This window comes from Ailuropoda melanoleuca, chromosome 14, assembly GCF_002007445.2.
Source record: "Ailuropoda melanoleuca isolate Jingjing chromosome 14, ASM200744v2, whole genome shotgun sequence".
Classification (NCBI taxonomy): Eukaryota; Metazoa; Chordata; class Mammalia; order Carnivora; family Ursidae; genus Ailuropoda; species Ailuropoda melanoleuca.
The window spans coordinates 91,990,744-92,012,849 of record NC_048231.1 but is presented as its reverse complement, the minus strand read 5'-3'; the positions used below and the strand labels follow the sequence as shown (position 1 = coordinate 92,012,849).

Genomic DNA, 22,106 nt, shown 5'->3' with positions numbered 1-22,106 from the left:
GAGTGTATGTGAGAGAGAGAGATTATGAGCAGGGGGGAGGGGTAGGGGAAGAAGCAGACTCCCTGCTGAACAGGGAGTCCGATGCAGGACTTGATCCCAGGACCCTGGGATCATGACCTGAGCCGAAGGCAGAGGCTTAACCTACTGAGCCACCCAGGCACCCCTTGAAATATCTATTTTGGATATTAGCAGTTGACTTCCTGGTAGGATAGTTGAGGATTTAGTTCTCTTTAAACACATTCCCACCCCTTCTCCCCTCCCTAACCCTCTCAACACAGTTCTATTTCAATTTTCACTAAAAGAATAGTCAAAATTTACCTTATTATAATGAACGTTGTTTCCTATCAAGCAGAGTTGTACATTAAGATTCTAATTCCTGTTTTCTAGGACAGTTTTGTTTTTCTGGATTAACAACTGCCTAGTATTTTCTTTTCTCCCCCTCTTTATGTGTGTGTCACTCTTACTTTTTTCAAATGTTCCAAAGATATGTCTCATGCTTATTGATAATTTTTCCAAACACTGCGAGAATTTCTCAAACCCTCTAATACCAGTTTCATTTTCCCCCCTGGGACCCTTCCTCCCCTGGCCTGGCTTCTGTGTCTAGGCCTAGTATATAACTGTTATCCTAGGGCTTCTCCTTGCTAGTGCCCTATGCTGGATCTCCTTTCTCTAGGATCCCATATTTTTTTCTTAGTTTCCTCTATCATTTTGCTAAAATACATGAAATTTCTCAATCGTAATACTGAGTTCTAGAAGACAGTAGAGCAATTTTCATCACAGACTTCTATACATAGCCAAACTAGACAGAATAAAAACATTTTAAAAGGAAGTGTAAATATAGTCATATGGCGAAGACTGGGCTAATAGGGAGTCTAGATTCAAGAAAGAGGGGACTGTCAAAGCAACAGGTAGAGGTTGACCTTGAAAAGAATTCTAGAAAAAAGATCTTCTCATATCAGCCCCTTTCCCCAAATTAAAGAGATAAAAAGCTAAACCACCAGAGATAACGTCATGGTCATATACCTTTAACTAGACAACTAAAAAATATCCCAGAATTTTAGACCACTGTAATTTTTCAAACCCCAATTCCCTCATAAAGTTTCCTAGCATCTCTACAAAGGATTCCTTAACTTCATATTATAACAAATGATGCCAAGGTCTAGAGTGCTTCTGACATATCAGGGTTTATTTTATTTGCTGTGCAAGAACAAAATTATCACGTGTAAAATCTCATTGCTTTCTGGTCTTTTTGCCTTTACACTGTATGATTATGCATGCCTCTTAATATGTTGGTGGATATTAAGTATGAAAAAATATTAAATAAAATTAAAAGACTGAAGGCAGAAAGAATAATAATATCCAAATTGTTAAATACTTTTTTACAGCTTAAAAACAGATGGACAAGTACTTGAAGAAAGAACTTCTGGGGTTGCCTTTGGGTATTGGGTTTTGGGGTGGGGCAAAGAACTGCTTTTTCTTTTATTATACGTTTTCCAGTACTGTCTTGTTTTGTTTTGTTTTTGACCAATGCAGATATTTTACTTTTAGTAAAATAAAAACTGATTAAAAATTTAAAGGCATTTTAAAATAAAATAAATATTGAAGAACTGAATAGAAAAGAAAGCCTCCAAACAGTCCTAATGAATGGATTTTATATTTTTTAGGACTTTTAAAAAAACTTTTAAGTGTTTCTGAGATCAGAATGTATCTTAGGGGCACCTGGGTGGCTCAGTCGTTAAGCGTCTGCCTTCGGCTCAGGGAGTGATCCCGGCATTCTGGGATCGAGCCCCACATCGGGCTCCTCTGCTGGGAGCCTGCTTCTTCCTCTCCCACTCCCCCTGCTTGTGCTCCCTTTCTCGCTGGCTGTCTCTCTCTCTGCCAAAAAAAAAAAAAAAAAAGAAAAAAAGAATGTATCTTATAACAATCAAAGTTATTGGTATTTACCTTATTAGCACTTACGTATTAGTACCTTTCTCCCCCAATCAAAACTTGCAACTATTATATTTCTCGTACCTTTTGATTGTGTTTTCATAGGATCAAGGAAGTAGAAATCCCTTAGTACAGGATTTTTCAGAACTCTGCTCTTCTAGGCACTAAAGTTCTGAAGCTTTTTCAATATGAAATCGCTAGGCTCTGCCTTCCTCTTATTTCTCCTTTTCTTTATTTCTATATCCTCTTTACTAAGCTCCATCTTAATCTATATTATATATTTGGCAAGGCAGACTTCTTCAGTAAGTTAGTTAACTGTGGTTGGAAAAACTATATCCTGTCCTTCACCATCCACCATCCAATCTTTATTTCATTAGAGAGTCAAATGGGAAAAATCAAACTATACAGGTTAGTAGAACATATAAAAAAAGTAAAAAATACTAAGAGAAGATGTAGGTGAATATTGTTTTTACAGTACTGGGTTGAAGAAGCCTTCCCAAAGTATCACCCGAGGTAGTGAAAGATAATATTTAATAGATAGAACTAAATAATTACTAGAGATTGTGAGATTTTTAGTATAAAAATCAAGTAACATACATGAGAAAACAAAGACTTTCTACCCTATCATATTAAAGAGTCTTTATGCTCATTGTTAAAAATGATATCAAGTGACAATAAGAGAAATTCATAAAAAAGGAAATAAAAGGACCTACAACATATGATAAACATTTTACTTTTGCAATTAGCTGAAGAAAATGAGTTATTTCTAGCCTCTCAAATTGGAAAACATTACAAAATATGCTAACCCATGTTGCTGAGAATGTGGGGAACTAGACATTTTCATATACTTCAGATAGAAGTGTAGGTTGACAAAAGCTTTCTTTCTTTTTTTTTTTTTTTTTTAAAGATTTTATTTATTTATTTGACAGAGATAGAGACAGCCAGCGAGAGAGGGAACACACGCAGGGGGAGTGGGAGAGGAAGAAGCAGGCTTATAGCAGAAGAGCCTGATGTGGGGGCTCGATCCCATAACGCCGGGATCACGCCCTGAGCCGAAGGCAGACGCCCAACCGCTGTGCCACCCAGGCGCCCCGACAAAAGCTTTCTTGAACGCAATTTTGTAGTATGTGTCCTGTCTTTAAAATGAATATGTAATCGATCCTAAGGAAATAATTTTGATACATATTTTATTTGAATTTAAATCTATTTATATTTATTATGGTATTCTTATTATAGCAGAAAAAACAAGATTAATCCAGATTTCCAACATAAATGATTTTAAAAAGTATGATAGGGGGCACCTGGGTGGTATAGCGGTTAAGCGTCTGCCTTCGGCTCAGGGCATGATCCCGGCATTATGGGATCGAGCCCCCCATCAGGCTCCTCTGCTATGAGCCTGCTTCTTCCTCTCCCACTCCCCCTGCTTGTGTTCCCTCTCTCGCTGGCTGCCTCTATCTCTGTCAAATAAATAAATAAAAATCTTTAAAAAAAATAAAAAGTATGATATACCCATGCAAAGGAATATCATGCAGCTCTGTCTTTGAGGGAAGGTTGAGAATTGGTTTTAAAGCTGTTCTCAAAAACAGCATTTATAGTCAACTTCTTAACACATTTTGGCCACATATGTTTCAATTGGAGAAACAGAGTTTAGGCACTTCACAGTTTTATCAGAAAGTGGGAAATCTACTCCAGAAATACCTCAAAATGAATTAATACTGTGAGTCAAGTTATGTTAGAATTAGCTGATCCTAGGCTGGTATTGTCCATTATTTATAGATCCCAGTTACCTTTATAGAAGGTAATTGTAGAAGGCATTGTCTTTAAGCCTGAGATTGAATATTCTCTATTCCTCCTTGATACCCTGTCTCTTGGCTAACCCAACAAAGCATGCCCAGCCATGCATAGACAGCCATGTGCATATGACAAGGTGCTTATTTGATCTGCAGGCTGTAGCAGCAGCCTCCCTGAATAATATCATAGTGATACGATCATGGGGCAGAGATCGGTTCGATAACCTCATTTTTCTGGGCTATGTTTATTCCCTGATGGTTCTTTAGTAGTAGTTTCTAGCTCAATAATGGAACCACCTTTCAAACAAATGTGTGAGGTGGTCTTAATATGAACTCTGAATGGACTCCCCTTGCTCTCCAAAAATCTTGTCCAGTTAGCTTCTAATAGAATCACTGAATATATACTTAAGTTTGTTTCTTAGGGACATTTACCATGTTAACAAAGGATGTATAAAAAAGGAGATTCCCAAGTGGCCCAAGTAAAACAAATTGGTTTAAAACTAGCAAAGTGGAGCCATGATGGGTTCCAGAAGTGACCAGTGGGGTCATGAGGAGTGAGAACTGTTTTCAATCTAGGATCTTCTAGTCATTTCAGGGTCATCACAATCCAGTTGAGTGTTGGCATCAAGGCCACCAACTGGCTTCAGGCCTGGATCAAGGGGCACAAATGTAGCCTCACACAATGAGGAAGGAAGAACTTATCCACCGATCCTCCATCATTTGACCTGGTACTGGATCATTTGGCACTAATTGCTATTTTTTTGGCTAGATATTGCTATGAAACAAATCAGCTCAAAATGTAGTAGCTTAAAACAGCAATTATTTTATTAATTTTTGTGGTTTCTGTGGGTCAGGAATTTGGATGTGTGTTGGCTGGATGATTCTGGCATGGGGTTTCTGAGGCATCTGCAGTCAGATGGTGGGTGGATGAGATGGCAGGGGGTCTGGTGCCACTGGAGTCTGCTGGGGCATCTCTGTCCCCTCACACCGTCTCATTTAGTGTGTACACATGTGATTTCCACATGGACTAATTTGGGCTTCCTCTGCATGAAGAGCTTCCATGAGAGCACTTGGACTATGTATGTAGTCAGGGCTCCCAGGTGAGTATGTCCATTCTCAAAGCAGATGATGCATTAGCTTTTATAACCCAACCTCAGAATCCTCTCAAGCTTCACTTCTGCTGTATTCTGTTGGTTATGAGCCGCTTCCAAGTCCACACATTCAAGGAAAGGGAATTAGACTTCACCTCTTGAAGGGGAGTGGCAAGGCTCCAGGAGAGCCTGTGGGATGGCCCATATTATTGTGACCATCGTTAGAAAATACACTTTGTCACACTTGGCTCATCAGTCAAGCCATCCAGGGCCACTGAGTTCAGTGTGGAAGAACTTTTGTAATCTCAAATAAGCAGTGGCAAGTTTTTGTATTTGGAAGGGGATTTGGGGGGTGGGGGGAGAATAGTGATTTGATTAAAAAAAAAACATATAGAGAGCAAGTTCTGTTTGAGTGGCCTAATTTCCATGTATGCTGTGATAGGGGTGGGTGTGTGTAGAGGATGGGTGTATCTATATAAGCGATACCTGCACAACTTTTGATTACACCTGCTCAGGCTATAACAAATAAATATGCTTCTGACTCTTTATTACTGAGTGACTGGAGAATTGTTCTCAATGGATCATTTTCAATGTTAGTACAATGACAAGTAGTATTTTTAAAGGAGTAAGTTCTGTATCAAGGGTTTAATATTCATATTTTAAGGATATCTAAAGTCATGATCACTAAGTATTGAGATTTTACCAAAGTGGAACAAAGTAAAGTGATTGTAGAAAAGAATGTGGCTTGGCTTTAAACATGTGGCTCTTTGAAGAAGTATTAGAATATAAGCAGAGCAATAATGAATAAAATAAAATCTAGTGATATCTGGAGATAAGAGCTCATTGAACAAATATAAGATTGGTGGGTCATAGTGGATATCATTTCCTCCCATTTTGCCTCCTAATTGTTTTCTCTGCTGGGTCTCTTGCTCTGTTTACTCTAGCCATGGAACAAATGGTACTTCCAGCCATCAAAGTAGGAATCCAGAAGTTAAGGTAAGATTCCTTCTGTCTCCAACTGCCCCAGTAACTTCCACACCTTCACCACTGTAGCTGGCTCCTAAGTGGTGTCCCTGCTCTCATCTGTTCTCTTGTCAGCTGGGGAGATCGTATCAGGTCACTCACCTGCTAAAAGGTCTCTTAACGGCCCCTCCTCATTTCTTAACTGATAAAATCAGAACTCCTTGACAAGGTACTCAAGGACCTACAGGATCTGGCTCCTGCCTACCATTCTAGCCTCATTTCTTGTCTCTTCTCTCACTTTCTTTGGTCCATTAAAATAAACTACAGACCCTATATTTTAACACCTTTATGCTTTTGTTCAAACAGGAATGCTTTTGCCAGGCCCTTTGCTTGGCAACCTGTCTTCCAGAAAGCATTTGGTAATTACGAGGCCTGTCTTCTGTGCCCCCATGCCACTCTGTCCATTACACCGGCCAGCCCACACGGTCTGCTTTCCCCTCTGGCCTGTGAATTCTCTGAGGTCAGCGACTGTCACCCTGTGACAGAATTAGTACAGTGTCAGCACCAAGCAGGAATTTTAAAAAACTTGGAATAGAATGAAATTAAACAAAAAGTGGACAATGATTCATCAATATGACATTCTCATTTCAGTGAGAATTGTGGTACTTGTATAGCAGTGTTAACAGATCCTGAGGATCCTGCCGGGTGGGACTGGGTTCCTCACCAGAGCTTGCTTGGTTTCTGAGATCTGCAAATCCAGAGGGGGCCGCGAAGCTTGGATCAGGTTCAGAGGAGTCCTCAAGGCTCTAAAGATGAAACTTACAGTGTCCAAGGAAAGGGAATTTTTTTTTAAAGATTTTTAAAAAAGATTTATTTATTTGAGTGAGAGAGAAAGATAGAGAAAGAGGGAGGGAGGGAGAGAGAGAGAGAGAGAGAGAGAGAGTGCACCAGGGAGAAGCAGAGGGGGAAGCAGACTCCTTGCTGAGCAGGGAGCCCAATGTGGGGCTTGATCCCAGGCCCCTGAAATCATGACCTGAGCCGAAGACAGGCACTTAACTGACTGAGCCACCTAGGCGCCTCTTAAAGATTTTTTTTTTTTTTAATTTGTAAGTAATATCTACACTCAACGTGGGGATTGAACTCACAACCCTGAGATCAAGAGTTGCATGCCCTGCCAGCTGAGCCAGCCAGGTGGCCCAGGAAGGGGTATCTTGAAGACGAGAGGAGAAAAAGTCAAGGGGTAGCTTGATAATGGCATCCAAATTTTAAAAATTCATCTTCACTGAAGATGGGCATCTCCTAGGAATCAGGAGCAGGGACCATGGCCTTAATCAGCAGAGGAAGAGATTTAAACAAAGATTTCCTGACAGTGAAGCTTATAAATTGGGACAACTTGCTTATGGAAATTAAGAGATCTGCCCCTTTTTGGGCAGGGGAAGACAGAGGCAGGAGACTACAGGGGGGGAAGCTTCCACAGACTCAAGTAGGTCTGTCAAGGTGGGAACGGAACCTGTAAATCAGTGATATTTTCAAATGCTGACTTTACATCATAGTACAACATTTGCAACATTTCACTCATTTTTGCCTAGAAGAAATGCTGAATTTATGAGCATACAGTGAAAAGAACCTTCTCTAAAGTGCAGTCAGTTGGTGATGATGCTTTATACTAGCTATTTCTACTTTTACTTGCTGTAAAGGATCTGTTAAAAAAAAGAAAAAACTTTTTTTTTTTTTTTAATAACTTGCTGATTGATCTCAGGTAACACTTGTGGCAAGATAAGATTGTTAGCTCAGCTGTCTGGAAAAATTGTGTGTCTCCGTTGCTTTTATGCTGGCACTTTCCCCTTTCTGTTATTTAAATACCGTATACAGCGCCACAAAGATGTTCAAATGTTACTAGTGGAAACCGCATTAGCACTTAAAATTCCTGTATATTTCTTTTCTGTGTCAGTAAAGGAATTGGGTTTCTTTGGAATGGAAAATGCTCTTATGTATCTTCTGCAAAATTTGATTTATTATTTCTTTCTCTTATAGTCCTTTTCATTTTTTCCCCTATATAGTAAAGAATCATTACAAGAAACGCATACAAACTCTACAAGGTTTTATTCTTATACCGTCAGGCTAGGAATAGTTTAATGGGAACCAATCCACATGCTTTAATCCATATGAGGGAAAAAGATGTTGTAAATGTTTCTTTTCAAAGTACTAAAAGTAAATGAAGGTTAAAGGGGAGGCTAAAAAGAAAGCCTTATTAATGGGATATACATTCTGATAAATCAAACTGATTCTAATCTTAATAGTCAATTTAAATAATGGAATTGGTTAATAGCATCAAATTAGGATTAAAGAAAGGGATAAAAATCTATTTCCCCAAGTTGTTTCAAAACAAGGCACTCACTGGCTGATGCCATATGATTTCAGTCTGATTATACTGTAGACAGTAAAGCATGCCCTACGATAAAATCCTGCTGGGAGATGTGTTTAATCAGATGCCTTTGATATTATTTGAGAGAAAGCTACTGTGGGCTCAAAAGAATCAAAGAAAAGAATCTTTAGCTCCCTCAATCAATCCTAATCCGCTGTGGATGGTAGTGCTATACACATACCCTATCCTAATCTACTCTCAAACATAAGGATGAGCTAACTGGTTGGGATTTCAGATTTGTCTTTTCGAAGCCACAAACAGAAATTTGTTTTGCTTAATAACCATGTTCTACACCGACTGCTCATTCCTAAGCTTCTCACAAATCAAGTCAAGATAAAGATTTTCTGTTGGCAGGAATTTTAATGGACACTGGTGAAAACAATTAACAGCCATCCAATAATAATTTAAAATTACTGTCTTAGCTAGCTTTGTTTGGCCCCCACAGGAACTAAATCAACACTTGCACTTCCCAAGACAATCTTTATATGTCACTGACCAATTTTAAACCAGATTTTGTGAAGCTATGTCATGGAAATAACAGACGACATGAAAAGTTTTATAACTTACTTTTCTCCTTCTTCCACGGAGTGCACTATTTTTGCATTTTCCTGAGCTTGTCACTTTAGTTGTGGAGTTCACTTCATGCTGCCAGCTCCCACTGTATGTCAGAACAACTTAAAGTGGTCCTCCCTCTGCCAGTTTGCAATTGGTCTTTAAATTATAATCAGCTCTAAGGGAGGCTGCTGGAGGTAGGGAATTTAGTCCAGTAACTCTGAAGGGAGAAGACTGCTCCTGGCTAAAGCTTTCTTTCCCCCTCTGCCAGTGCCATGGGGTCGGAAGGCGTCTCTGGGGGGGAGTAAGGCCCAGCCAGCCACCAAGTTGCTGATGCAACCTAAAGCTACTAGGGAAGGGAAGGAGAACAAAAGGCATCACTTACGTTAAATGATTAGCGGCAAATGATGTATGGGGGTGGGAGGGACCCTGGAGTACACAGGGGAGGGGGGCTGGCAGTGGCCCTTGTCTAGAAGGGGGAAGGACAAAGAATGCTGTCCCTGAGCATTGGAGGCCCTGGGGGATTTCTTAACAGAATCAAACGGCAGCGGACTATTAGCAGCCTTGTAGAGTAAAAGCTCAAGTTCTTTGGACATGTTGGCCTCACAGACAGCTGAAAGCATCTAGTGGCAAATACCTATCCGCTACGTACGTATTTCAGAAACTAAAGATGATGGGAAGGCTAACAAATCGCACGTCTTTTCCACTACCATTGCTCAGTGTTTCCAGTAAGTACATGCAGTGTCTCAGTTGAGCTCCTCTTTCAAATTATTGTTAATTAAATAATACTCCCTAAGAAATCTGTCATTATGCGCAGCCAGGAATGGGTTTGTTTAGTTCGCCTGAGGCTATTAATGCTCCAACAAACGGGGCTTAATTGCCAGACTAGGTAATTTCACTGGGGTTTGTAGTTCGCTTTTCCCAACAATTTTATGGTATATTTTTTATCTTAAACTTTTCCTTTTTTTGATTCTCTGTCTGGAGTTGCATAAGGCCAGAGGGATCTTTCTCTAATGATTCATCCATTGAATTAGCCATTCTCCGTAATGGAAAAAATGCATGTTATTGAATCTGTAATTTTTGCCCCTATTTCCATTATGACTAAAGAGAAGCAACTAATAACGGATTTTAAAATTAACTTAATTTTCCCCTGCTCATTTCATTACTTATCCTTTGAAATAAGTGACTTTTGCTGGGAGAAATGATTTCTGGGATGTCACGGACGCAACTCTGACATTCCTTCTTGTCAACTGTTTTCCTAGTAGACAGGAGTGTTGGACGGGTAGAACAATTATCACTAGACATAGTTGAAAGGGGGAAAGATGAGGGCATTCGGCTCCAGAAAAGAACATGTGCTGTGGCCTAGAATTTGAAGTGACCTTATCGTCAAACATTTTCTTTCCGTTCATAAGCAGAGAATAAGGACAAATATGAAGAAAAAGTCACCTTTTCTTCAGTGCTATAAAAGCCTCCGTATGCCATTTCAAAAAGAAGTGCTATTTCAGCCTTTTCTTAAATGACCTCTTTTTCATCATAATATAATCTATTTTTTTCACCTTTTGACCAGTACTTTAGTTTTCTAATAAAGCTACATACTTGTTTCAGAGGAATTATACTTTAGAATGCATCTTGGTGGTATTTCATCCAACAGTTTCATTTGGTTGAATTAATGTGCAGGGGGGAGAGAGAGAGAGAGAGAGAGGGAGAAAGAGAGAGAGAGAACAGTAGAAGCGAGAATCACATAATCCAACCTCCAAGCATAACTTTCTTTAGTTTCATATTTCAGTATCATTAGAGTAACTTTATCTGTGATAAAAGCATAATTTAGCTGGATAGTACTAAAACATATATAGCCACATTTTATCACTGATTTACTGTCCTGTGGTCAAAATAGTTTTCTTTCTTCCTCTTCGCCAAGTTCACGTTTTGTTGTCTGGTGTCACTTGATAATCTTTCATTCTCCTTTTCTCCCCCTACATTCTTATCTCTCTCTTTTTCCCATTAAGATGTGAATGGGCAGGCATCTCAGCCAATATGTCTATACATGGCTGAATACACTTGGAGAAAAGCAGGGTCTCCTTTTGTCTGGACCCTGGATGGCTGCGTGTCATTCCGCACCAACGGGCAGGGCCTCCCTCACAGTAGGAACTTTGCAATAATTGCCAGAACAAATTGAGCTCAGGCTTATCAGTTCCTTTCCTTTTTCAGTTGGAAAATGGAGGGAATGGGAGAACAAGGCCATTTTTGACCAATGACAATACAGCGTAGAAATAGATTGGATACAGCTAGTGCCCAATCGTGTTGTAGACAACAGTCATGGGGTATATTGTGTACAGGGATGATAAGATGTGACCCCCACAATCATCGAGCTAACTGAGCCTTGTTTTCCCCACACGCTCTGGGCATTCTGCTACGTAGTATCTGCATATACCGCAGTAGGCAGGGGAGTGAGTGGAACTCATACGCAGACAGTTGGCAGAGGTGAGCAAACACAGATGTGACTGGTTGGTCCTTGTGTTTTTTTTGTACATTGTGTAGACCAACAGAAGCAATACTCAAGTTGTTTTGCACTAGGGAGCAATGAGAAAAACAGTCTTTGGTCAGAAAGTTGAACATAGGGGAAGGAAATTCATTTAGAAGTCAATTATATATATTTTTTCTATACAATTTTTTTTTATCAGAATATAAACTATCTATGATATGTGATATCTTTACTGTATCTAGATACACGGATATCTGATATATGATATCATATATGATATCTGCAGTGTATCTAGATCCTTCTCTGTGTTTGGTGTGTGTGTGCTACATGTTTTTATTCATTAATTCCACATAAATTGATGTAGCTGGAAACTGTAATGTACATATGGAAATGTAAATGCAAACATGCAATAGCAGAGGTGATTTTCATTTTTTATATACATTTGTAAAAATATATGTATATTCATACTCCAGAGCTTGATTCTAAATCTACAGGTACCATGTGTTCCCTTCCGGAAATCTTTCCACCTTAATGAGAGACTGCTTTGGGGCTTGAGGGTACCTGTGCACCCATGGCTCTGTACGGCATTGTCACTATAGGTCGGTTGGGAGGCAGGGCCTTCGATAAACTGGGCAGCCAGCCTGGTGTAGCAGAACTGCTAACGCAGCCAGGCCACCTGGCCACGTGACAGCCCAGCCTATATTTTTAAAAATATTGCTATTTAAATAAGCGCGTGCGTGCGTGTGTGTGTGTGTGTGTATGTATGTATGAGAGAGAGAGAGAGAATGAGAATCCCCATTCAATGCAGTTAAGCTTTGCTCAGCTGCTTCCAAAGCAACTGGAGGTAGACAAGACAAGGCGCCACAGCCAACTGAATGGCTTTCCATCTGCCCTCTGCTTTGCTTGGAAATAACCAGCCAGACCAACGGTTTTTGCTTTGTTGGGCTTTTTTTCACTGGTCTGAAGCAGAGGCTGACATGAAACAAACATGGCATTTCCTTTTGAAAATTGGATTCTGAAATTGGCCTCATCTTTCCAGAAGCAGAGTGCTCTTGCAGTTTCTTCCTAGTTTTGTAAATGTCGTAAACAGTTTGCATCTAAAGCTCCAAATTTGGAGGCAGTTACCACATTAGGTTTTTGTGATTTTTTTCAGGGAGGTGTTTGGTTTTTGGTGGGCATGAAGGGATACGCTGTAGCATGATGCATGGAAGTGGTTTCCCCTGCACGGAGAGATGAATAAAATGGGATAACAAATTAATAGTAAAGAACACGCTTGCCAGGCTTTTATTAGCCATTTTAAAGGAGACACGGTAAAATGTGAAGTCATGCAAATGTGGCTTCTTGAAGAACTGCATTAGCTTCACCCAGAAGCTCTAGTTTACAATAAATGGCCACCGGGGCCCCCACAGGTCATGGCTCGTGGCCAGCTTACTGCAATTGAAGAGATGCTTTACTGTAAGGCGAGTCCCTGGGACACGATGTATGAGGTACGGATGACAGTACATTACCTAAGCTGCTTGCACTGTAGTGATGTGAAATTGGACGACTTTTAATGGAGCAAGCAGGGAAAAAAAAGCTACTAGAGGAATGCAGTCCATTAAGGTCCCCTGGCAGACACACCACATATGCTTATCTTTAAAGGAAAGGTAAGGAAAAGAACGTTGTTAGAAGAGAGTCACCAGTATTCTTAAATACTCTGCTCTCCTCCTTTCCAAACACACACACGGGCACACACACATGCACCCCTACACACAGAAGTGAAGAGATCCCCCTCACCCGAAACACCTTCAGTGTGTCTTGATGTCTTGAATCTTTAGGGATTATAAGGAAAAAGCTGTTTTAGGGTGAAATAAGGATTGGAGAATCCTGGTTACCAAGATTGTCATTTCTGTTCTCCATGCACGAAGTGAGAAGGCGAGCTATGCAATTTTAACTCTGTTTTACTTTGAACTTGTGATGGAATCATGGCTGCTCTCACAGACACAGTTAAGGCATAGCGACTTAATAATGAGAGCAATCAGTAAGGGGCCGTGTGCCATCTACAGGGCCCGATTCTCCAGAGGAGGCAACTGGACGTGACATGCAGCCGGATCACCTGGGTCCTAATCTCAGCTCCACCATTTACAGGCTGTATGAATTTGGGCAAACACGAAACTTCTTTGTGTTTCCCTGTCCACGTGTACGAAACGGAGCTGATGGCAGCTAGTTTATGCATCTACTGCCTAAGTCATTGTCAGTGAAGTAGGGCAATGACCTTGGCACACTGCAAGTCCTAAATAAATACCAGCTATTAGTACTAGTGGGAGAAACACCATGAGCCATGGGATCAGGCAGAAAACGGGTTTACATTTTACCTCTGTGTTGTTTTTCCCCCAAACTATTTCATCTTTCTGAGGCTCAGAGAGTTTTTCCAATCTGTAGAGTTGCAGGGTTGCCCTAAGGATTACATCATCTCCTATCTGCAACATGTAAAGCATAGTTTGTGAAACAAAACAGGTGCTCAGTTAAAGTTTAATTCTTTCTGAAAGTAGAAAAGACAACACTCGTGTGTTGCACACTGTAAAGCCTTTTCTTGTAATTGTTTGTATCTTTTCCTGAGGTTTTTTTGGGCAGCGGCAATTAATCTGCCCAACTTTGGATTTCATATCACTTATTAGTTAGGAGTGGTGATTTCCCTAAAGGTATTGAAGTTGCAAATCCTATATTTGGTGGACAGAAGAAAATAGACACGTGTAGATGAGATGTAAAGTTCTACCTGGCTTGTCAAAAGGATACTCTATTCTTGACACATTTTTTGGGAAAAACAGACCAAAACACCACAAACATGTTTCTTTACTGCGACTGTGTAGAAATTGTCAGATTCTCAAGAGGAGAGGAAGGAAAATTTTGCCACAAAAGTCTCTCTAAATTTAGAAAAAATATGATACGTATTTGCATGTAATTCTAATCGTAGAATCTGATGGGGATATCTTAGCAATGTGTCTCCCAAATGGCAGACTCACCATTCTGAATGGAGCCTCTTGTTAGAGACTGTCCCAGATGCCTTTTGGGGTCCCTACGTAGCATGTGTCTGCCTTGTTTAAGAACTGCCCCTGGGTCCCAAAGCCTGGGACCCTCCTACGGCCTTGTTCATAGCAAAAGACTATGTCCCTCTCCCAGGCTGAAACTGTTTAGAACAGGGTGGACATCTTGAGTCAAGGTGGGCCTTAGAGCTTCTCTTTCCTGGGAATGTGGACCTGGGATGTGAGGGATGGATGGGATGCTGTGTCCTGCAGAGGCAGTGCAAAGGAAGACTGCCGGAAAAGAGAGAGACACAAGGAAGGCACGAGGCCTCTTTCTTCCCAGTTCCTGTCCTTTGGGAGGCTGAGCCAAACCTCCTGCCTTTGGATTCTGTGAGATACCTCTGTAATCATACACTCACTCATTTCCCCCTTTTCCTTAAAACTAGCTTGAGGAGACCAGTTTTGGTTCTCTCAGACCAAACATTTACTAGCAGGAATTATATGTGTCTCATGGAAAACTGGCCTCAAGTTGTGGGAGGAATAGTTGGAGATTTTCAGAGAGTTAATCCTCTTTCCCGCCCCCTCAATTGTTTTGATCACCTTTATTACTAAGATGACTTGCGGAAGGTAGAGTCGTAACGAGATGGCTTTGGAAGAAATGGCGGTGATGTCATGAGCTACATATCCTGTAACTTTGTGTCATGTCATGGAAGGATCTATGAATACTAATTAAGAAATATACTATATATCATATAAATAAAATAGTAAGTTTCTATTGTAAATGTTAGAAAATAAGTTTAAACATTTGTGAGATAACTAGGGTAGAATTTTTTTTTTTTGTAAAAAGATGGGTAGACAATCACTCTTAGAGTTGTTTACATGTATAAATCTTATATTTGTATTTATTTCAAAAAATGATTCATTACTCTTCAAACGGTGGAAAGAACTGCTTGCTGCTCCTAGGGAATGTGTCTTTATTCAGCTTTGTATTGTTTGGGTGATGAATACACCTGCTTTTTAGGGCAGATCTTCATATATGTGGGTGGGTTACTGAGATTTTCTGTAGAATTAGAATGAGGATAGTTTTTATTGACTTTGCACTCACAAACATTACCTTCCATCTGTTTTTTGGGGGTTTTGATCTACTATGCTGTTCAAACTTCTTTTTTCATTTCAATGTTAATTTTTAAAATGAGCCATTAAAATTCACCTGAGTTGATGACAAAATTCCAGGCTGTTAATTCTCTCTGAACATCAAGAATCGTTTTATTTCCAAAATATGAAAATTTAAAAATGTTTTGGAAATCGAATGTCAATTCAGTCTTGCTAACCTGGTAACTAAACAATCCAGGGTTCTTATTGCCATTTGTTTTATTTTCTTCATTGTGATGGGAAATAAATGTGTGTTACCAGCAAAAGGTCCACACAGTTAGAAGGTGGGGATGGTGCCAATCTTTGGAGGAAGATGGCAATTGTAACTATCAGATGCAAAGTTATGGTTGAGAGAAGCCCGCCGGCTAGAAGTTAGGTATGGTTAATAGATTTGGTGCTGTTCTTTGCTTTTTATGCCTTGCTTTTTAGTAGCTGTAGGAGTACACATGTGGAGAGATATGAGTGCCAGAGCCCGTTGGCAATGAACCTGTTTTCAGTTTCAATTTTAAAAAATAACAGGTGATGTTCTTGGGCAACCAGGCCAGCGAGCATCCTGACGAAATCTTCTCTAGGATTTACTTTGGAATTGAAGTTGTCTGCTATGACAAGGCTATTTGGAAATGATTGATTCCATTTGTGGATAAAGTTAGCTACAAATCAGAATTAGTGTAGGACAGTGGTGAATACTGTTGAGGGTTTTCTAAATAGATTCAGTGGTTCCATAGAGGTTTTAGTAAGAATAATTCACTTCCAGCCTGGGCATGGAGGTTCCAGCTGCTTTCACCTCAACCTCAATTTCAACTTCAGCTTGGTGGCCGGTTCATTAGTGTCTCCTTGCAGGTTGAGGGCTCTGGCTATTTTTCACTCTGATGCTGATGTTTGCTCCTAGTCCCAGATACTGATAAATGGGTGTGGTGGCTTTCAGCTCCCATGTGGTGTTGGGTGACGGCCCACATTCATTCTCCGCGAGTGTTTTGATCAGGGACCCGAGGAGGATAGTTTTGACGGGTAACTGTCTGCTCCAGTGGCACGCTGTGCCCTGGATGGTGTTCCCAAACTGCTAGGGTTGAAGAGCTTATGAATCGAAGCATCCAGGACACATATGGAAGGGGATGTTCCGGAGATTGTCTGGTCTTTGCTGCAGTGTAATGGGGACAGAGGGAGGGGTTTATGTGGAGGTTGGGGGGGTGTATCAGGATTGGGGGGGGTGTATCAGGGTTGAGGGGTGCGCCTGGGTTAACACAGGAAGAACAATGAGGAAAGTGATACTTCACACTGCAGAAGATGTTAAACTTGTTTTTACCTTGTTAAACCACGAAACTGTTCTTCCCTCATGTTCTTTTGCATTTTTTTTTTTGAAAGTTAGGAATAGTGACCATGCTGCATAAGCAGAAAACTGTGAGCTTATATAAAGCATATGATGATGTTATCAATAAAATTAAAAAACGAAATTACCGTAGTGGTACATATTTAATTATGCACGCTTCTCACTGTGCTATATGGTAATAACGGCGAGCAAATCACATAAACGGTGTAGCTGGTGTTACTTTTAATAGGGAAGGGAGCTAATATTTATTGAATTCCTCATATCTGCCGGGCTCCATGCTGGGTGCTTTACATATGTTATCTCATTTAATGTGTAGCTAAACAAGGCATTTCCAGGGTCCAGTGTGGTTGGAGGAGGCAGAGGTTACATTTCCAGGCCCTTCAGAAGACCCAGGATTCTCTTTTCTTTGGCCAAGGCACATATTTTCCCAGTGGTCCAGGGTCCTTTTGCCTTCTCCCCACTTTGGGAGTTTGGACTTCCTGGGCCCTGGAATCTTAGCTACAGTTGGATACGGTGAGGACACAGCTCCTTCCTTCCATGTCCTGTCTCGCCTTCAAGTCTCACTAAGGGCTGGGAGTTGTGCTGCATCCTCCAGATTGGAATTCTGGAATTCTCTGAGTTTCAGGGAATGTGAATAGGAAACCCGCTGCAGTCCCCAGCTCTGCTTTCTCTTCCTCCGGTGAATAGCCTCGCAAAGCGAAAGGAAGAAAGCCAAGTGGTGTTCTTGAAGAGGAGGCCCCTCCACCCTTACCCCTCTGTTGTCCTTCGAAATAGGTTTATTGACAGTCCCCGATATTTTACTATTTAAAGTATGCTATTTTACTACTTAAAGTAAAGGGATTAGGGAATTCTTTGAAAGTCTGATAACAATCTTGACTCCACTTCCAGAAAAATGTACCGGTGATTATACTTCAAGTGAAAACTACTTGATTTAGATATTCACAAAAACTGCCAAAGTAAACTTCTGCGCGGGCGGGGAGGGGAGGGGCGAATGAGGGCATCATCCGTTCATTCTTTAGTAGGATTATTTTATTCATTTGAGAACCTGAGATATGCTTAAGGCATCAGGAGCTGATTAGAGAAGGTGGGTAGTAGTGGTAAGAGATGATTTTGAAGTATGAGCCCTTGAGGGAGAAGGGAGGCCCGACTGGGAATGGTGGTAGGGCTTATAGAGAAGGCAGTGGAGGGCCATCCATCAGGGTGTACAGCCTTGCTGTGGCGTCCATGGGCCAGTGGCTTGGTCATCAGCCAGGGGCTTGTTAGGAACGCGGGATGGCAGACCCTTCTCCAGACATACTGAATCAGAATCTGCATTTTAACAAGATCCCATGTTTAAGTTTGAGAAGCATGGGTGTGTATCAAAGATACTAGGATATGAGTAGGGAGCAGGGGTTGAGATTAGAGGAAGTCAGCAAGCAGGACTGGCACTGAGAGGTGCCTGTGAAGGTGCCCATGAGTGCCTACAAGGAAGAGAAAAAGAGCTCACACAAGGAAGAGACAATGGAAAGGGTCCTTGAAGTGGTACTGCAAGGGGGAGTAGGAATATTCAAAGTCTGGGGAAGAAAATCACATATTTAAATACAGGGACAGAACTGTAACAACAAAAAGTCATTTACTACAGAATGTTACATGATGAATGGTAGGTGCATCGTAACTTAGTGTGAATTATGTTTTCTAAACATTCGACTGGTATCAGAGATTTGTCATGCTAAATTATTTATGGAGTGAGTAACTCTAGGTAGTCTTCTATCTCTTCCCCTTGGTGAATCTTCTGAACTTATCATACCTTGTTCTTTTAAACCCTGTGCCACCCAGGGAGATGAGTTTCTCAAAAATCTCAAGGATCTTAAGTTATCAGCTCCTATCATTGGCGTAGCCATCCCTGACATGCTTTTGGACGCCCTTTTCTCTTTTCTAGATGAACCTTTATCAAATACTTGTTGGACACATTACATTACCAACTATGGCTTGATTTCTAACTGTTCCTTTGTTTTGTGAAGACGCATGAAAAGAAGTTATTATTTTTGGAGCAGAGAGAGAAAATAATACTATGATTTTGGTTAATTTAGAGGCTATATTTCCATCACTGAGAAAATGCTAGCCCCAGTTATGGGTTGAATTGTGTCCCCCTCCAAAATATATGCTGAAGTCCTAACCCTTGATACCTGTGAATGTGGCCTTTTTTGGACTTCTAGCTTGCAGAATTGTGAGACAATAAATTTCTGTTGTTTTAAGGCATCGAGTTTGTTGTGGCAGCCTAGGAAGCTAATATACCATGTTTAACTTTTTCTATAATTAGTGATCATTTTGATCTAACTTTGAATGAGGTCATGAGTTTTGTATCCTACTGTTTGAGGTGGAATAGTCATTATAGTCATTAAAGTAACTAAAACATTTTCCCAGTGACTACTAAATTCAGATCCCCTACTTGTATAGGCACTCGTATAATTTTTATGTCATCTGTGTATGCTGTGGTTCAAGTTTACCTTTTCGTGAAATGACAAAATTGCTATTTTTTCTTCTTAGAATTAAAAAACTCATTTGTATATCTTAGTGGAAAAAATATAAGTAACAACATCCTACATCTCGTTAGCACTTACTACCTGAGATAGTCTAAATAATTTTGATTAAGAAATATTGAAAAATATATTTACTCCTAAGTCAATAAATCATTTGAAAAAAATGAAAAACAAGTATTTATTTATTTATTTTTTAAATGATTTTTTTTTTTTTTTTTAAAGATTTTATTTATCTATTTGACAGAGATAGAAACAGCCAGTGAGAGAGGGAACACAAGCAGGGGGAGTGGGAGAGGAAGAAGCAGGCTTAGCAGAGGAGCCTGATGTGGGGCTCGATCCCAGAACGCCGGGATCACGCCCTGAGCCGAAGGCAGACGCTTAACCGCTATGCCACCCAGGCGCCCCTNTTTTTTTTTTTTTTAAAGATTTTATTTATCTATTTGACAGAGATAGAAACAGCCAGTGAGAGAGGGAACACAAGCAGGGGGAGTGGGAGAGGAAGAAGCAGGCTCATAGCAGAGGAGCCTGATGTGGGGCTCGATCCCAGAACGCCGGGATCACGCCCTGAGCCGAAGGCAGACGCTTAACCGCTATGCCACCCAGGCGCCCCTTAAATGATTTTTTTATTATATTATGTTAGTCACCATACAGTATATCCCCGGTTTCCGATGTAAAGTTCAATGCTTCATTAGTTGCGTATAACACCCAGTGCACCATGCAATACGTGCCCTCCTTACTACCCATCACCAGTCTATCCCATTCCCCCACCCCCCTCCCCTCTGAAGCCCTCAGTTTTGTTTCTCATAGTCCATAGTCTCTCATGTTTCATTCCCCCTTCTGATTACCCCCCCTTTCTTTATCCCTTTCTTCCCCAATATTGTCTGATGTTAGCAGTTGATAGTGTCTAAGATATCACTTCTTATTGAAAGAAGTGGCAAAACATGAGAAAAACACAAATGGCTAAGGAAAAAGGAAACTCAGCAAAATGGCTAATGCAATAATAGACTATATGGTCAAGGGTTGTCAAAAATCTCAACCTTACTTTGAGACCAGAGGCAGTCTGACCCTGCGGATGACCTTTCAGGGAAGGCTGGTGTTGCTGTCCACGTCACTCATATGGATGGCTGTCAAGTGCGAAGGCCAGGACTGTGTTAGACTCAGAGGGCAGCCAATTCTGAGACACCGTTAGCTGGGTAAGCACAGCCTTTGTGGTGGCGGCTGCCTGTTTATGTTATGACCTTCCTGTACTGCAGGAATTTTCTGCAACTGATTCCTCTTAAATTAGATGTGTTCGGGGTCCTACTACACCTCCCCCTTTTGGTCACTTGTCTGAATGAAACTTAGCGTAAGTCTTGTTTTGAACTCAGTGCCAGGAAGACTAGTTACAAAGGTACCCCAAGGAGCTTATTCCAAATGACTCTGAGATGTGAATATCATTGCAGAATTATATCAAGGTCACTTGTATTTATTTTTTTCCTAAACAGTTTCTTGACTTTAAAATGCCTTTGGAATTTCCAACTCAAAATTCTAATCCCTTTCAGTGAGCTCAGTCTCTATGCAAAACTTGCTTCCCGCCTGCCAAATTGAAAGCATCTGGATGGAATACTGAATTTGGGTCATTCCCCCCCCCCCCAATTTGTCCTTCTCTAGAAGAAAGGAAATCAAATCCAATAACATCACACAGAGAGGAGGGTAAAACAGTTCCAGCAAGAGCTTTTTCTTTCGACAGTCGGTTGGACTTTACGTCTGTGACACTTTTCCCGCTTCCCTGTCTCTACCTGTCCCAGCACCAGGTCTCAATGGCTGATTCGATTTTTAAAGAGTTCTAGGTTTTTACTTCCCATTCTCTCTGTAGCACCATTGTCTGCTGAGGGGAATGACTAGAGTATTCCTAGTTATTAATTCCTGAGGTTAATCATTGTGGACTTTCCCATCTCCTCCCTGGAGGCTCTGGGTCAGGTATGGAGAAGCTTCTCAGACTTGCGAGTATATAGGATGCGTTGGAGTCCTGTGGCCTGGGGTGGGGTCTGAGCTGTTACATTGCTGAAAGGCTTGTAGGTGTCGTAAACATGCTAATTGGTGGACTCCATCTAGAGTAGCGACAGGCTGCCCCCCTTGGGGAATATCTAGCTTTACTTGGGCCTGTCTCTCTCAGAACTTAGACATTTCTGGGCTTGATAGGTTAAACGCATTAGGATTTAGCACATGGATGTAATTCCACCATTTCCCCTCTCCATTTTATTTCTCTCCCCCGCTAAGTGCACAAATTGAGTTAAAAAATCAGTGCACACAGAAACTTGCTGTTATAGAGAAAACATTTTTAACTGCGTAGAGAGAGGGGGGAAACAAGGAAAGATGTCTGTCTCCAATGAACTTGTATTCCATCATGAAAGAATTCAGAATATAATTGTATCAGAGGTGATAGAGTTTCATTAGTATTTACTTAGCACTAAGGTAAGTAATCGAATGATAGCAGATTGAGGCATATTTAATTTTTAGCTTTCTGAGTGCTCTAAATAAAAGAGATTATTATAATGTGACTAAAGCTATTATATCCACAGCAGCACTTAAGACTGATAGATATAATGTTCCACTTAGGAGCTATCATGGTACAATTAACTGGGTGGTATTAAAAAGAAGTTTCTTAAAACACTTAAAGTTGTAAAGCAATTCCAAAATAGATCTGTGCTTCTCAAGTAAATACAAACAAGGACTGGAGTCATTTTAGTGGATAATAAAAGAAATCAACAAACCCAATTCTAGCTCCCTGTGGATGAGATTTAAAGCAACAAATCTAGGCTACTTTATGCAATTAACATAAAATATACTTAAATTTGGAAGATTTACTCTGCCATCACCTTCCCACACAACAAA

At 40.6% G+C, this 22,106-nt stretch overlaps 1 protein-coding gene across 5 annotated transcripts in view; it reads right to left on the bottom strand.

Moving 5' to 3' along the window:
* Nucleotides 1-22,106, bottom strand: part of CDH20 (cadherin 20) — a 215,768-nt gene that overhangs the window by 64,474 nt on the left and 129,188 nt on the right. The window contains exon 1 of one of the 5 annotated variants that reach the window (XM_034642846.1): nucleotides 8,766-9,006. The exons of the other annotated variants lie outside the window; for them this stretch is intronic. The gene's annotated coding sequence lies outside the window, so the exon portion shown is untranslated. Of the gene's footprint in view, nucleotides 1-8,765; nucleotides 9,007-22,106 lie in introns of those variants that run through there. 5 annotated transcript variants of the gene reach the window in all.